Below are 18284 nucleotides of genomic sequence, written 5' to 3'. Positions count from 1 at the left end.
GCAGGGGGCAGACGGGGGAGGAGGGGCAGAACAGGGAGGGAGTTGAGCCTCCCGACTGCCTGGTGAAAGAAACTGTTCTTGAGCCTGCTGGTTTTGGCCCGGAGACTCCGCAGTCTCCTCCCCGATGGCAGCAGACTGAAGAGGTTGTGAGATGGGTGGATGGGGTCACCTGCAATTCTGATGGCTTTGCGGGTGAGGCGGGAGTTATAGATATCCGATAGAGAAGGACGAGAGACACCAATGATCCTCTCAGCTGCTCTCACGATGCGCTGCAGAGTCTTGCAGCAGGATATGGTGCAGGCGCCGTACCACATGGTGATGCAGCTGGTCAGGATGTTCTCGATGGTGCCTCTGTAGAAAGTGTGCATGATGGGGGCCGGGGCTCTTGCTCTCCTCAGTTTGCGGAGGAAGTACAGACGCTGTTGGGCTTTTTTGGCCAGTGATGCGGTGTTGTTGCTCCAGGACAGGTCTTCAGAGATGTGCACACCCAGAAACTTGGTGCTGCTCACCCTCTCCACTGCAGCACCGTCGATAGATAGTGGAGCATGCTGGGTGTGCTCTCTCCTGAAGTCCACAACAATCTCCTTCGTCTTCTCCACGTTCAGACGGAGATTGTTGTCCTTGCACCACATGGCCAAGCGGCTCACCTCACTCCTGTAGATTGTCTCATCGCCATTGTTGATGAGACCCACCACAGTTGTGGCATCCGCAAACTTAATGAAGAGATTAGAGTTGGATGTTGGTGTGCAGTCATGGGTCAGCAGAGTGAAGAGGAGGGGGCTTAGCACACATCCTTGGGGGGCCCCCGTGTTCAATGTGATGGTGCTGGAGGAGTTGCTGCCGACCTGTACAGCCTGTGGTCTCCCCGTCAGGAAGTCCAGCAGCCAGTTGCACAGGGAGGTGTTGAGTCCCAGCTGGTCCGGTTTATGAATGAGCTGCTGAGGAATGATTGTGTTGAATGCTGAGCTGAAGTCTATGAACAGCATTCTGACATACAAGTCTTTTGTCTCCAGGTGGGTGAGGGCTGAGTGGAGGGCAGTGGAGATGATGTCATCGGTTGAACGGTTGGACTGATATGCAAACTGGAAAGGGTCCAGGGCGGGGGGGAGGGCAGACTTGATATGCTGCATGACTAGCCACTCGAAGCACTTCATGAGGATGGGAGTGAGTGTGACAGGGCAGTAGTCATTGAAGCAGGAGGGAGATGGCTTCTTCAGGACTGGGATAATGGTGGTAGTTTTGAGGCACGTGGGGACAACAGCCTGGCTCAACGAGATGTTGAAGATGTCTGTAAAGACATCTGTGAGCTCTTCGGCACAGTCTCTCAGAACACGACCAGGAATGTTATCAGGACCCAGGGCTTTTTGTGCATTTGTCGTCCTGAGAGCTCTCCTCACGCTGTCTGGGGACAGCGTCAACACCTGGTCACCAGGAGGTGGTGGGGTCTTCTGTGCCATGGTGCTGTTGTCTGCCTCAAAGCGAGCAAAGAAGTCGTTCAACTGATTCAGCAGAGACGTGGAGTTGTCACAGGTCTGCAGCAAGGGCTTGTAGTCTGTGATGGTCTGAATCCCCCGCCACAGGTTCCTGGTGTCTCTGCTGTCATTGAAATGGCCAGCAATGTACCTGGAATACTGTCTCTTGGCCACCCTGATGCCTCGTGACAGATTGGCCCTAGCTGTCTTCAGGCCCACCTCATCCCCAGCTCTGAAGGCGGCGTTCCAAGCCCACAGGAGCCTGTGGACGTCCCCTGTCAGCCATGGCTTCTGATTGGCCCAAATGGAGATGGTTCTGGTGACCATAACGTCGTCCATGCACTTCCTCATGTAGGCAGTGACGGTCTCCGTGTACTCCTGAAGATCTGTGATGTTGCTGTAGGTGGCCGCCTGTCTGAACATGCTCCAGTCAGTGGTGGAAAAACAGTCCTGGAGTGCCTCTGAGGACCCCTCTGGCCACACACGTATCTGCTTTGTAGCTGGTTTGGTGACTTTAACCAGCGGCCTGTATGCTGGCATTAGCATAACAGTGGAGTGATCTGAGGCCCCAAGGTGGGGGAGGAGTAGGGCTTTGTAGGCATCTTTATGCATGGTGTAAACATTGTCCAGAGTATTGTTTCCACGTGTAGGAAAGTTGATATGTCCATAGAGTTTTGGAAACACGCTCTTGGGGTTTGCATGGTTGAAATCCCCAGCCAGGATGAGGAAAGCATCTGGGTGGGCTGTCTGCTGCTCACTGATGTGCTGATAGAGTTCATTCAGTGCTTCACTCCTGTTGTTATTGGAGCCGGGAGGGATGTATAATGCTACCAGCAATATGGCTGTAAATTCCCTCGGCAGATAGAATGGCCGGCACTTAATAATCATAAACTCCACCAGTGGTGAGCAGTGTTTGCAGACCACAACAGCATCATGGCACCAGGCATCACTGATGTAAACACAGAGTCCACCACCGTGAGTCCCCCCGTCCCCCCCCCCCCCCCCCCCTCGACTAGCGCTCTGTCTGACCAGTAGCATGTTAGCCGGGTTAGCTGAATGGCACAGTCCGGGACGCTATCGTTAAGCCATGTTTCCACAAACACAAGGACACAGCACTCACTCACAGACTTGAGTCTGTCTCTCTTGTTGATATCTCGGACAATCCAACATCACATGCTCCACCGTTTCCTGAAGTCCACATCTTCCACTAACATGCTCATCCATTATGTTTAATGTACTGTTCAGAGCAGTGTGACCAAACCTCATCCTTGATATAATGTCTTCCTCCTTTCTATTTCTATCGCTTCCTCTCATTTCTCCTACTTTCTTTTGAATGCTGTAGTAATATCAACCCTTATTTCCTCTGTCCCACTCTTCCTGCCATTTCTTTCTTATTTCTGTCTTGATTATACCTCAGCCTTACTATATTTTACATCCATATTTATTTCTCTTTTTCTTGTTGCTCCTTTTGCATATCTGTCTGCCAGCTCATTTCCCTCCACACCACTATGTGCAGGAATCCACATGAATTTAACTTCCACTCCTGCTCTTTTAATTCTGAATATTGTTAGAGTTATGTCTAGTACTATGTCTTGTCTTGTATTTGACTGCATGTATTTAATACTTTTTAGTGCACTACTGGAATCAGAACCTATCAAAACTTTGACTGGTTTTACTTTCTCCACCCAGCTGAGAGCGAGAAGAACAGCGAACAGTTCCCCTGTATATACTGCTAAATTATCACTAAGCCTTTTGTTGAACATGACATTAACTTCTGGAATGATAAACGCTATTCCTACTCTATTGTCCAATGTTTTAGATGCGTCTGTAAATATTTTAGCATATTCTGGATAACTTTCTTTGATGTTTTTACCAACTTGATTTTTGCTTATATTTCCCCCTTTCTCCTTCTTTAGCAGATTTAAATCGACCCTTGTTTCTTCTAGAATCCATGGTGGGACAACACAGAGTGGCACAGTGGGGCTTACCATTTTATCAGCTATTCCAAACTCACTGATCTTATTCTCTATCGTCCAACCAAAACTCTTTGTATGCTCTTTTTCCTTTTCCTGGCATGGTTTTAATACACTCTGAGCCAGATGACTTTCGTTATGACCCCTTAAATTTGCCCAGTGCATTAGTGCTATCTGAGTTCTTCACTTTTCCAAAGGCATTTCACCCATTTCTACCTGTAGAGCTGGTATCAGAGTCATCTTTATGGCCCCACAGCACAGTCTCAAAACTTGATTCTGGATTGTGTCCAATTTTTTCAGTAAAGTCTTTGATGCCGATTCATATATTATACATCCATAATCAAGAACTGACCTGATTAGACCTCTATAGATAGCTTTCAAGGCCGATCTATTTGCTCCCCACTCTCTACTCCTCAAACATCTAATAATATTCACTGTCTTTTTACATTTTCCTATTATTCTTTCAATATGTGTTTTCCAAGTGAGCTTCTTGTCAAACCAAATTCCTAAATATTTGAAACAGTCTACTCTTTCTAGGTTTTCTCCATATAGTTTAAGACTAATTTGATTATCTACTTTCTTTTTAGTAAAAAAAAAGTACCTTTGTCTTTACAACCACGAATCTACCCCCATTCTTGTGCCCATGCCTCTACTTTCTCTATTGCTTGTTGTAGTTTCTTCACTATAAACTCTATATTTTGTCCCCTTTTCCACATTACCCCATCATCAGCAAACAGTGAGACCCCAATAGACCTATCTACATTACAAAATATTTCATTTATCATCATTGAAAACAATATTGAACTTCCTATACTACCTTGTGGGGTTCCATGTTCTACTAAATAATTCCTACTATTTTCTTTTCCTTTTCCTACTGAGATCATCCTATCAGTTAAAAAACTTTTAACCCATCTATACATTCTCCCTCTTATCCCCAGTTGATGTAACCTAATTATTAACCCCTCTTTCCACATCATATCATATGCTTTTTCAACACCAAAAAATACAGCCACGACACTCTCTTTATTAACCTGAGCTTTCTGAAGTTCATGTTCTAGATACAGAGCGGGATCTACAGTGCTTCTTCCTTTACTAAATCCGTTGATAACATTTTATTACACCTTTGATTTCTAAATAACTTACCTTTCTTAACTCATTCTTTCCATTATTTTTTCCTGCATGTGATGTTAGGGCTATCGGTCGATAACTCGATGCCAAGCTCGGATCTTTACCCGGTTTACAAATAGGAACAATTATGGATTCCTTCCATTGATTGGGCAATGTTCCTTCTTCCCATATCTTAGGATACATTTTTAGTAGTATTTCCTTACTTCTATCACTAAGATTTTTTTTTTAACATTAAGGAGCTCATTTGGTCTCTCCCTGGAGTTGTCTTTCCGGATATCTTCAGTGCTTTATTCAATTCTGTCACTGAAAACATATGAATTGTATTTCCATATTCCTTTTCATCCTGAAGTGCTTCTATGTTTTTAGCTATTGTCCCTTCCCTCCCTCTTTTTTTTCTGCATCTCTCAAATTCCCTGTACTATGTACTCTAACAAAAGGTTCTTGCTAATAATTCTGCTTTGTTCTTATTGTCTATTATTATATCTCTACCCTCTTTCATTATCGGATACCCATACTCTTTCCAATTCCCTGACATTTTTTAATCATACCCCATACTCTCTCTAATGGTGTATTTCTACCTAGAGATTCACAATATTTCCTCCAATTCTCTCTTTTAGTCCGCTTTATTATACTCCTCACGGCTGCCTGCTTTCTCTTGTAGTCAATCAAATTTTGAAAACTCAGTGGTTTTTTTTTACAAAACTTTGAAAGCCTTATTTTGACTTTGTATTGTCTTAGTGCATTCTTGTGTCCACCACTGAACTAACTTTTCCTTTCTATTACCACTTCATTTTGGGATAGACTCTTTTGCTGCTCCTATTTCCACTAATTTCAGAATTTCAGTCATTAACTGGTTGATTTATTTTTACAACATTCAATTTCTCCTCACATAATCCTTTGAACTTACTCCAATCAGCTTCCTCAAATTTCCATCTTCCTTCTCTTTCATCCCATTTTATATCATATTCTATTCCTATATTAACAAATATTGGGTAGTGATCACTTCCTAGAGTACTTCCTTTCAGTGTCTTCCATCTACTTTGTTCTAGCCAGTGATTGTGAAACCAGTGTGATATCGATTGCTGATTCTGTTCCTCTCACCACATTCACCCTTGTGCCTGAACCATCATTTAAACACACCAATTCCTTTTCATCCACTATTTCTTCTATAATGTCTCCATTTGGGTCTTCTTGGTTCCCCCATGCTCTAAATTGACCGTAGGTGTGAATGTGAGTGTGAATGGTTGTCTGTGTCTATGTGTCAGCCCTGTGATAACCTGGTGACTTGTCCAGGGTGTACCCCCTCCCCCTCGCTCATAGTCAGCTGGGATAGGCTCCAGCTTGCCTGCGACCCTGTAGGACAGGATAAGCGGCTACAAATAATGGATGGATGGATGGATGGATGGATGGTTCCCCCAAATTGTGCTGTGTGCATTGAAGTCTCCACACCAGACTACTTTCCCTCTCCAGTGCTCCAAAATTGATTCTAATTTTCCTTTCTCTAACTGTTTACATGGGTTATAGAAGTTTATAATTTTCATACTTCCTTCTCTAGTCCATACTTCAATCACTACTATTTCTAACTCTTGTAATGTCATTCGCTGTTTGCATTTCATATGGTACCTTGTCTGATAAATGTTGTGCATCCTCCACCATTTCCATTGACCCTATCTTTGTGTATGCTATGATATCCTTTAATATTAAAGTTTAGAACTGGTTTGAGCCATGTTTCCTGTATGCATATAACATCTGGTATTGTTTTTAATGAATTGATGTAGCCTTTACACTCTTGCCCATTTGCGATCAGACTTCAAGCATTCCATTGAAGAATAAGCATTATGGTATGATTTGATGACTTCCCTCTGCTGTCCCTTCCCCATGACTAAGATCTGCACATATTTTTTTCCCAAGATAAGTCCTTTGTGTTCAGGAACTTTGCTGCTGCCTTCACTATAATTTTGATTTATTTTTTTTTTTCAGTTTTAGTCTTTGCTTGTTCTGAGCAATTAATAGCACAGGCTAGAAACAGAACCAATCTGTTCGTTGTGATTCCTGTTTGTAGTTATCTGACAACCCTCTGTCTTTGCTTGCCTGTTTATTTTGGATTATACTTTCATTTTTTCCCTACATTCACAATCTTCACTGGCTCTGCATAAGTTACTCTCCGTTCTGTTCTTACTTGCTGAATCTCAACTGCCTGTTTCCTCACTGTGTATCCTCCAAATGCTGCTGTGTGATTTCCTCCATAGTTACATTTTACTTCACTATTCCTCCCAGATTCTCCATATGCATGCTCCCCTCCACATCATCTACATCTCTGCTTTCCCTTACACACACAATAGCAATGTGGCCATACCTCTGACACTGATAGCATCTAAGGGGAGGAGGAACATATGCTCTTACACTGAAGCTCATATATCCAACCATCACCCTTCCTGGAAGAACGTCGTCTTTGAACTCCAGTAATGGACTATCTTCTCTTTCCCCATTCCTGATTGCTTGTAGCCATCTAATTCCTGTTATTGTTCCTCCTTTAAGCATTTCCTTCAGTTCATCCAGATTTTCTCCTCCGGGGATTCCTGATATCACTCTCCTAACTCTGTTTTTCTCACCAATCACTCTTCTTTCTACTATTTCTTTCTTACACACTGTTTGTTGTTTAAATGCCTTATTTCTCTGTTCAGCATTTTTGCATTTTACCAGCAAACTGCCATCTCTTAACACCTCGGCCATCTCTAGATCCCCAATGGCTTTTCTCAGTCAATTTGTCAAGGCAGTCGGACTTACAGACGATACCTCATCTCCTGCTTTAAACTTAAGAATAAACTCTTCCTTCATTATTTTTTTTCCATGCTTCACTTCTTTCCTCATCCTCTTCAAGTGCTCATTTGCCTGGTCTTGTCATTGTATTATCTTTTTCTTTCCTTCCTTGCTCCTTCTTCCTATTTTTAATACTTTTGTCCATTCAAGCTCCATATCTTCCTCCTCAGAAAGTCCTCCACTACAACTAGCCATTCTGATTTAGTCACAATCCAGATTATGCCAAAACCACCTTTTCCACCGTCCAACAATTGCATCAAAATTTCTTCTTAAAACACAACTGCACAGTCTCATAGACACTGCTCCAAAAACATGCGCTCAGTCCCCCTGTCGTGCGCTCCTGCTCAACACCTCAGCAAGCCTGGAAACGTCCCCGCTCCATTGGGGCCTACTGATCTTGTCATAACTCGGATTTTAATCATGTCAAAGTTTCACAAAGATAAAGTCTAAACTGCAGATAAGAGCTAAAAATATAGAGACTTGCTGTATAAACTACATCCACAAGGTTTTAACAGCATCATACAGCAGGAGGCGCTCTTCTGTTTTCTCATCTCATCTCATCATCTCTAGCCGCTTTATCCTTCTACAGGGTCGCAGGCAAGCTGGAGCCTATCCCAGCTGACTACGGGCGAAAGGCGGGGTACACCCTGGACAAGTCGCCAGGTCATCACAGGGCTGACACATAGACACAGACAACCATTCACAGCTACGGTCAATTTAGAGTCACCGGTTAACCTAACCTGCATGTCTTTGGACTGTGGGGGAAACCGGAGCACCCGGAGGAAACCCACGCGGACACGGGGAGAACATGCAAACTCCACACAGAAAGGCCCTCGCCGGCCCCGGGGCTCGAACCCAGGATCTTCTTGCTGTGAGGCGACAGCGCTAACCACTACACCACCGTGCCGCCCCCCTTCTGTTTTATAGATTATTATTATTACAAAGTGGACACATCTTTACGCTATCATGTGCTTACAGTTCTACAGAGATTTTCAATAAATTACAGATCTCTGTAGTTTTAATTTAGTTTTTATTGAGTCAGTGTAGGGGCGGCACGGTGGTATAGTGGTTAGCGCTGTCGCCTCACAGCAAGAAGGTCCTGTGTTCGAGCCCCGTGGCCGGCGAGGGCCTTTCTGTGTGGAGTTTGCATGTTCTCCCCGTGTCTGCGTGGGTTTCCTCCGGGTGCTCCGGTTTCCCCCACAGTCCAAAGACATGCAGGTTAGGTTAACTGGTGACTCTAAATTGACCGTAGGTGTGAATGTGAGTGTGAATGGTTGTCTGTGTCTATGTGTCAGCCCTGTGATGACCTGGCGACTTGTCCAGGGTGTACCCCGCCTTTCGCCCGTAGTCAGCTGGGATAGGCTCCAGCTTGCCTGCGACCCTGTAGAAGGATAAAGCGGCTAGAGATAATGAGATGAGAATGAGATGAGTCAGTGTAATGTGCTGTGATGTAATCTCCCTTTTCAAAGAAATAAAACATGGCATCTTACCTAAATATTTACATTTATTCATATGAAATATATCCATTATTGCTATAAGATTCATCATTTACTTGTGTGGATATCTGTATCTGGTTTTAGGAGATAAAACATCTAAAATGTTCAGCGTTTTCAGTGATGAAGGTTGGTGATGATGCTTTTCTGATGTATTTAATTAAATAAACGTTAGCTGGGTGGATTATAGGTTATTCTGTTCTTAGTCCAGTTTAGTCATTTTCAGTTTCAGACTGCCTCCATCCAGCGCTCGAAACTAACGGTGTCCCGACGTCCCGGGTACCATAAAAAATGTCATCGGGACACAAAATTATCATATCTGGGACAATCCCGGGACAATGGAAAAAATAGATCTAGAAAAAAAGTTCTACATTAAAGGTGCAGTACGAGATTTTGGAATAACGGTTCCCGCAAGCATGGCCGTAACTACCATTGAGGACACCGAGGTCATGTCCTCAGTATTTTTTCAGAAATTTAAAATTGGTCTACGCTGAATTCGAGCAGTGATCAATGTAAAACACAGCGTCCACATCCACATGTCATCTGCATTTCCCCCCAATAAAATTCACATTTGTCTAACGTCATCTGAAATCTCTCAGCCTCTATCTCTATCGTTGCCGTGTCTAACGCAGCGTCACGCGACGTAGCCTATACTCGTGTCGGCCGGGGAAGTTGGGTTTTGGATAAAACAGGCAGGGTGTAGTCTACGCTCTATCACATATGCCTACCTAACCTAACGTAGGCTAATAGTCACATCGCATTATAGAGCTTTACCCGAGCGCAAAATGAAAACATTGCAACAGACAGCCAACAGAAGGAGGGAAGGTGAGAAAATATTGTCAGTGCAGTGGCAGACCGTTCAGCGGTGTCATGCCAACTTTCCAAGGGGAAACGTTTCATTGTCATTGCCTATTACATTTTAGTTAGCATTTCGAGAAACATTCAAAACTACGTTGTCACAGGCAGCCCTGTGCAGGGCTGAGTAAACGGGCTTGTTTGTTTGTTCTCTCATAACTCTCTCTTTCTCTCTCACTCACTCACACACACACACACACACACACACACACACACACACACACACACACACACAAACAATACACTCTCACACACTCTCTCTAAACGAGTCTTCACACAGAACTAATAGCCCTACATTCTAATGTAATTTAAGATAATGAAATGTAAATAATGCCAATACTTCAGGTAGCTGAGCGGTCCGTGTATCATCCGATCATTCAAGGATTCCATTCAATCTGGAAAATGAAAAAACAAAAAAAAACCCTCAATATTTCGTTTTCCTGTTTTTCTGTATGACCAAAAAATGAAGGATTGGTGTTTGTTTTCCTTTTTTCAACTCAAAACAGAACAAATAATAAACAGGGAAACCAAAACGAAATAATAACTCTAATTTACGATTATTGATTTTCTCTATTCCCCACGCTACATTAGCCTTCCCATGATCCTCAGCGACAGTCCATCATCATCTCTGCGTCTATGAAACAGAAAAATTGCATGTGCATGTATATATCAAGTAATTTATACATACATCCTATTCATTTAATATATTAAGTTGTTAATTTTAAGCTGATGACCTCTTAATTATTATTATCTCAATATAATATTAATAATAATAAATAATGATAACAATAACAACATGGCATTCATTTTGTCGCTTTCAACATATTGTGTCAGACCAACTTTGCTTTTTATTAGAGGACATGCTTAGCATTTTACGATGACTCATGTCAGGAGGAAAATATGAGGAGGAGTAACAAGTCACTGGCACTCCAACTTACGAGATTCTCCACTTCTTTTGCTGGACAGCTTGAAAGTCAGACTCGGGAACAGCCATGATCTTCCTAGAGTTTTGCCTCCAGTAAAAGGAGCCTGAATGAGCACAAAAAATTATAATGTATGAATAAGAACTAATTCTTGAGACTGAGAGGAATACAAATGAATTTAGTTTTATCTAAAATGAAAGTTAAGTTGCTCATATAATCGTAAATTAGAGTTATTATTTCGTTTTGGTTTCCCTGTTTCTTATTTGTTCTGTTTTGAATTGGAAAAAGGAAAACAAACACCAATCCCTCATTTTTTGGTCATACAGAAAAACAGGAAAACGAAATATTGAGTGTTTTTTTTGTTTTTTCGTTTGTATTCCATTCAATCTGGAAAACAAAAAAACAAAAAAAACCCACTCAATATTTCGTTTTCCTGTTTTTCTGTATGACCAAAAAATGAGGGATTGGTGGAATACTTGAATGATCGGATGATACACGGACCCTGAGCAATACACTCAGTTCAGTTCAGTTTTGGCTTGTATGTCAGACAAAACTCCACAGTTATGATGGCACAGTTTTAGAATTGTTGAAGTAAATGTGTTATGAGCCAAACTTACATTACAGGCAATGGTGAGAACACTCTGCTTCAGAGAATGCATGCAAATGGATCTCAATTCAAGACAGCCAGATAGACTGATGCCTTTACATTACTGCTCAGAATGTCTCTACACATACAGACACCCACAAATAACACACAAACTCTCTCTCACTCTCTCTCTCACACACACACACACTTATTATAAGGTGTAATACTAAAGCTTACAATTCAGCAGTTCACACCCTTTCTGTCATGTGTATGCTGCAATGTAAATAATGCCAATACTTTAGGTAACTGGTACTTTAGGTATGGATACTCAGTTCAAGAGTTCACTACCTTTCTACTTTTATGTCAGATAAAACACCACAGTTATGGTGCCACAGTTGTAGAATTGTTAAAATAAATGTGTCCACCACCAAATCTATCCTTGGTTTGTGATTTATTTATTTATTTAAATTGTGCCGTGGGGGGCCTTCGGTGCTGTCAGCCATGTTTGACCTCGGTATTTGAAAAATCCTGGTTACGGCCCTGCTAGTGAACCTGTTAGTTATAGAGTTACTGAAATGTCTGATGCTTATCTGTCCATGCACTCTCCATACAGAACAACAGACAGTCCAGCAGATACAGAGGAAACTGACATTGTCTAGTTGTGAAAGTGACATTGTTTACTTTTGAAAATAGTCCAGTGGCTGTTCTGGCCATAATATGTGTTACCAATAACTGCTTTTATCTTCGTGTTTTGTGTTTGAATCCTTAGGCAAAGTGTTATTTCTTGATGTAGTTTGGACATAAAAAAAAAAAAAAATAAAAACTGTGAGCAGCTTTGTAATAAATGTATCACAGAAATTTCTGAAATGAGAGATTGTGAGCTGAGTTCTGGAAATGTAGATAAGCTATAAATATTCTCAAGTTCTGTAGCAATAGTGTAAAATATTTCTGGCTTTTTTATGTTCTCTATGTACTTAAATGTCTCATTTTAAACTTAACTTGATAATATCATGTAAATATATGATTTCTATTCATATAAAGTTAGTAAATGGGTAATTTAACCCTTGTAATGTGTTAGAAAGCTGTTCACATCTGTAGTGTTAGCGGGTCAAATTTGACCTGTGATTTAAATCAGCCTGAAAATGCTTAAAATCACTAGTTTTCTTCCAATATTGTTTTTCACCTCATTGCTAACTTAGTATGTATTCATATCCATGGAACCATTGTTGGAATTTTTTTTAGTTGGCTCCACAGACCTTGTATCTTAAAATATACCACTCGTTTTTTAATTACAAAAACTGTTTAAATTCACTTATTATATTTCTTTTACTCATAAATCCTCTTTAGCAGCTCTTGTGCGAGGTCATAGGAAGTGAAAAAATTATCGCAAGTTATGTTGTGCCCCTGAAGACCCTTGGTCATGTCCAGGACGACCCGCTTGCCCTGATTCTTTTCTGGCACTCCGCTGGCAGATTTTCCGGTATATATTTGCATATTCCATGCATAGGCGGTTTTTGCATCACACGCTGCCCAGATTTTGAGGCCACATTTTCCAGGTTTGCTTGGCATATACTGCCTGAAGGGACAGCGGCCTCTGAAAGGGACTAGCCGTTCATCCACTGTCACCTCTGGACCAGGATTGTACATAAGGGGTAAATTCTCCACCCATTTGTCCCAAACATCCCTGATGGGAGCAAGCTTGTCATTCACACGATGAGCAACTCTTGTCTCCCTGTTGTCAAAGCGGAGCACTCTTGATAATACATGAAAGGCTTGAAGCGACATTGTGGCACGAAAAATAGGGTGGCCTGACTCACTATCCCATAAGCTGGCAGTAGCTTCATTACAGGATCTGTACACCCCCGCAAGAAGCAACAGTCCCATGTAGGCATCTAGCTGTGTTTTGTCCAACTCCATCCAGCTATCACCAAACACTCTTCTCCCTTCCATGTTGGTCATCTCGAGTAGGATAAACTGAAGAGATCGTGGAAAGAACAGTTCAAATGTTGACTTGATGTCTTGGGCGTGTGACACAGCGTATCTGGTAGGACCTGGAGTCATTCTGAGGATGTTCTCCCTTGATGCCCTGCATTGGGTTTGAAGAGGGCTTGATGACCATGAAATGTCACCTCTTCTTGACTTGAACACCTCTCTTTCAGCATCTGTGACATCTGGGTCCTCCTCCTCAGATGTTTGGTCTTGTTCAGGGTCAAGCTGAACCTCATCCTCAGACACATCCCCTTCAGCTTCACTTTCCCCTCTGTCTTCAGGATCGCTGTCATGACCAAAGATGTGGTCCAGCGCCTCATGAACAGTATACCTCTTGCTCATGTTGACTGATGCTCCTACAGAATTCAACTGATAATATCCCATCCTACAGAGGGTATCAATATGCTGCGAGAAAGTGTGAGTTCACGTGGGGGGTGGTGATGTAGGGGGCCGGTGTGTGTGTGTGTGTGCCTGCATGCATGTGTGTTCCTGTGTCTCTCTGTCTGTGCAGGTGTGTGTGAAGGGGGCCTGTGTGTGTGTGTGTGTGTGTGTGTGTGTGTGTGTGTGCGCGTGTGCGTACGTGTGCACATCTGTGTGTGTGTGTGTGTGTGATGTGGGCCATAACTGGGCATATTGGGCCATAATTGATCCCCAGAGCAACCCATAGCTTTTAAGTGATGCATAGAACAGCCAGTCTTCTCTGCCCGGTCATTTTTGACCTGTAACACCACAAATGTAACTTTTTTATTTTGAAACCTTTAGAATTTACTAAAATGGTGAAAATCAATTTTGCTGCATTTAATCAGATGTGTCTGAGGATTAGATGAAGCCTCATTCCAGTACAAAAATCCAAATGGTACTTTTTACAAACTTGAACTTGAAAACGGGTCAATTTTGACCCGAACACAATATAAGGGTTAAAAAAAATACAGATGTTATAATGGACTTTAGTGATACGGATATATGTTTTTTGTTTTTTTTATTTTTTACATGCGATATTTAGCATTTCCTTTTTTTGGTGAAAATGGTGATTGCTGACATTACAACAAGTAAAAATAATTTGTTTGGGATGTAAATAAAGGGTTAATACTGAGAAACCAGACTTGGCAAATTTTGCAAAGTAGGTTACATATGCTCCCTGACTATAAAGTTTCTTCAAAACATGTTGCACTCAAGTCTCTATCAGTGAGCCTTTGACATCATAAACAAAGGACTTCAATTAAAACTCTAAAGGATTCTTATCATGCTGCAAATATTTGTAAGTTCCTGGTTATACAATTCCAACTTTTAGCACTAGGAAACTTGGGACAAGAACTCTATGAGATGTACACGGAAAAAGCATGAGGTTAAGAAAATTCCAAGTTAAAAACGACAAGAAGACAGTCATATATATCCCCCACCCTATATGCCGACTATATACCAAGTTTCAAGATATTGTCACATTTTTCAAGTTCTGCTGCAGGAAACCAACCCTACCTCTTTACACTGACCTCAGCAGCCCATGGCATAAACCCACCGGGCCTTTGGTCCAGGTGAGCTAAAAATTAAAATTTCTCACATTTCTTAGATTCAAAAGGCACATATACATTATCTTGTTAACATACATACCAAGTTTCAAATCTGTATCATGAATAGTTTTGGATATATGCTCTGGAAATGAACATTGTTCTTAGGAACTAATTCAAAATCTATTTTTTTATGTAAAAATTTGAAAATTATTTTTTTTCCAAAAATCCAAAATAGCAAAACACAGCAGTTCACATGTTGCTTGATACGTATACAAAGTTTCATGAAAATATCTTCAGTAGTTTTAAAGATATGGCCTGGAAATGAAAACATGACCAGATGGAACCCGTTTCTATATCCCCCGCCAAACTTCGTTTGGGCAGAGGATAAAAAAAAGAACCAAAAATACTGTGGGTGGTAAAAGAGAGCAACAGGACTTGCTTGAAGATTCTTGAAGACATTTCACCTCTCATCCGAAAGGCTTCTAAGACAGAAGAAGTATTCGGATGAGAGGTGAAACGTCTTCAAGAATCTTCAAGCAAGTCCAGTTGCTCTCTTTTACCACCCACAGTTTACTATGACCTGGATGACTTGGATGACTGAGAATCACAGACATGCAACCAAAAATACTGTTTGGATTTTTTTTGGTTTGAGTTCTCATCACCTGAAAACCATTGGCTGCTGCTGAGGATGACCCCACATGAAGAGCCTGAAGATCAGGAGGTCACTCATGGTGCTTATGGTTCATCTCTTGAGGGCTTGGCCTGTCCAGTGTTTTTGTTAGCTCAGATGAGAAAGTAGCCAGAATGTACAGTCCACAGCCCACTCTACGATTGACACACCACATTATTTAAAATGTGTGTCTTTTTTTGTGAGACAAATAGTAAACAGAAGCTAACTGCAGCTAAGAACTAAAGTTGTGAGTGATGTGACACCAATTTCTGTGGGCTGTTTTGAGGATCGGTGCAGGGGCTTCAAGGTTCTGCTGTGGCCCCAAGCTTCAGCAGCTGAGAAAGAGTTAAGGCTCCATAGCTCAGTGGTGAGAGCACTGGTCTCGTAAACCAGGGGTTGTGAGTTCAATCCTCACTGGGGCCTGTAAGGCAGCGCTGCCAAAATTCCTTGGAGTGAGATTTTTTTTGGGGGGGGGGGTCGACGGCAAAATTTTTCCGCACACCATGCAGTAAGTGGGAATTTTGTATTCAGTTTGATATTCACTTGTCCCCCTGCATTCTGGTGTTTTGTTTGTGGGTCATCCAGCTGGAGATGGACAATGGGGGGGGGGGGGGGGGGGGGGGGGGTGTTGAGATTTTGGATTTAGTAGATGTTCCTGCATTCTGGTGGATTTTTGGAGTGGCCTGCTGTGCCATACCTACATTCTTACACACCCTGACTTGCCAGGCCTTCAGTTTGTGGCCAACAAAAGCACCAAGTTTTGGCTTAAAAGCCCCCACACTAGAAAACTACAGATGACTGCCAATGTTCCTGTAGCCCTATAGACCTGTGTTTCAGATTTAAAGGCAAGTTCATGTTTGAAAATATTTCATCAGCTAAGCCTAAATACCTTCTGAATTGAAACTAAATGTTAAGTTTTTAATAACTGTTGCAAAAAATAAGATTGTCCCTCACTGACTATTCATTATGCATTTAAGGGCTTTCCCCACCACTGGGTTCAGCAGAAGATTGGCATGGGGAAAAATATCAACAGCAAAAGAACAAATAAAATGCTTAAACAGTAAGCAAAATGTGCAAGAAACATTAAAATGATTAAGTTTGAACAGTATTGAAACACAAAAAGCTGAACCTTGGCCATAGGTGGGAATGTGCACACAAAGTTGGGCTTAAAAATTTTGGTCATACTTAACTAAGCTATATTAATATATTTCTTATTAATTTATTTCTTATCTATGTTTCTTATTAGTAATAGAGCATTCGTCAGGGCCTATTATCTGACAAATATTCTCTACGTGTCTTGCCCTCTTTGAAACCCTGTCTCCTCAGTATATTGTTCTCTGTCTTTTTTTTAATTATTCACAAGTTCAAGTTCTTTGATATTACAGGTGACCATGCTTTATTTACTTTAACTGAGCAATTACATACAACATAAATAATTAAAAATAAATACCCTGTAAATAAACAATAGGTATGGTGGCTAATGGCTCTTCTTGCATTTGTAATATTATCTCTTACTTGCTTTATTTTACAACATTTCCAGTATGGCTTCAAATAAAGTCATAAAGTATGATAACATACAGTAAACAAACTAAAAATGCACCTTAATAAATGTGTGCTAAGGAGGTGCTCTCCCGTGCTGCTTGTTGGGGAAGATAGAGGCTGTGGCACGGCAGTAGACCTATAATGATTTAGCATGCCTAGTACACAGCTCTCAATATGGCATTAAATATTTTCACAACACTTATAGGCTAAAACAATTAAGAAACTTTATACAAGTTCATAATTACGCCAGTAACACCACACATTGGCGTGCATATGTACAAACCTGTCTGAGACACCCGTCTTCAACTCGAATACCTTCTTCTCTCTCCTCTTCCTCTAAATTGACGGTAGGCAATTATCCAACTTCCGGCAAGTGCAGCATCATTAGATGCGCCACCTACCATAGGGGAGTGTGTACAGAAGGGAACACTTCTCTGCCTGTTTAGCCGTGCGTAAGGCATAATTGATCGATCGCAAGTGGTTGGCGCGACGCAATGGGTAGCCTAGATCAGATAGATAAAATAGATTTTTTTCTAGCGTGAGAAATCGGAGGTATGGCGTGTGAGCATGTGAAGACAATCAAATGCGTGTGTCTCACGCTCATTGCGTGAGAGTTGGCAGCCCAGCATTAACATGACTGGGTATAAAAAGAGCATCTTGGAGTGGCAGCGGCTCTCAGAAGTAAAGATGGGAAGAGGATCACCAATCCCCCTAATTTTGCGCCGACAAATAGTGGCGCAATATCAGAAAGGAGTTCAACAGTGTAAAATTGCAAAGAGTTTGAACATATCATCATCTACAGTGCATAATATCATCAAAAGATTCAGAGAATCTGGAAGAATCTCTGTGCTTAAGGGTCAAGGCCGGAAAACCATACTGGGTGCCCGTGATCTTCAGGCCCTTAGACGGCACTGCATCACATACAGACATGCTTCTGTATTGGAAATCACAAAATGGGCTCAGGAATATTTCCAGAGAACATTATCTGTGAACACAATTCACCGTGCCATCTGCCGTTGCCAGCTAAAACTCTATAGTTCAAAGAAGCAGCCATATCTAAACATGATCCAGAAGCGCAGACGTCTTCTCTGGGCCAAGGCTCATTTAAAATGGACTGTGGCAAAGTGGAAAACTGTTCTGTGGTCAGACGAATCAAAATTTGAAGTTCTTTATGGAAATCAGGGACGCCGTGTCATTCGGACTAAAGAGGAGAAGGACGACCCAAGTTGTTATCAGCGCTCAGTTCAGAAGCCTGCATCTCTGATGGTATGGGGTTGCATTAGTGCATGTGGCATGGGCAGCTTACACATCTGGAAAGACACCAT

General features: G+C 41.8%; 1 non-coding gene across 1 annotated transcript; it reads left to right on the top strand.

Annotated features, from left to right (window-relative positions):
* Positions 1-15767: 15767 nt before the first annotated feature.
* Positions 15768-15840, top strand: trnat-cgu (transfer RNA threonine (anticodon CGU)). Its single transcript has one exon. It is a non-coding gene; the product is annotated as a tRNA-Thr (tRNA).
* The last annotated feature ends 2444 nt before the right edge of the window (positions 15841-18284 follow it).

Source organism: Neoarius graeffei, chromosome 5 (genome assembly GCF_027579695.1).
Source record: "Neoarius graeffei isolate fNeoGra1 chromosome 5, fNeoGra1.pri, whole genome shotgun sequence".
NCBI classification, from domain to species: domain Eukaryota; kingdom Metazoa; phylum Chordata; class Actinopteri; order Siluriformes; family Ariidae; genus Neoarius; species Neoarius graeffei.
The sequence above is the reverse complement of the archived record's forward strand: the minus strand, read 5'-3'. Positions and strand labels throughout refer to the sequence as shown.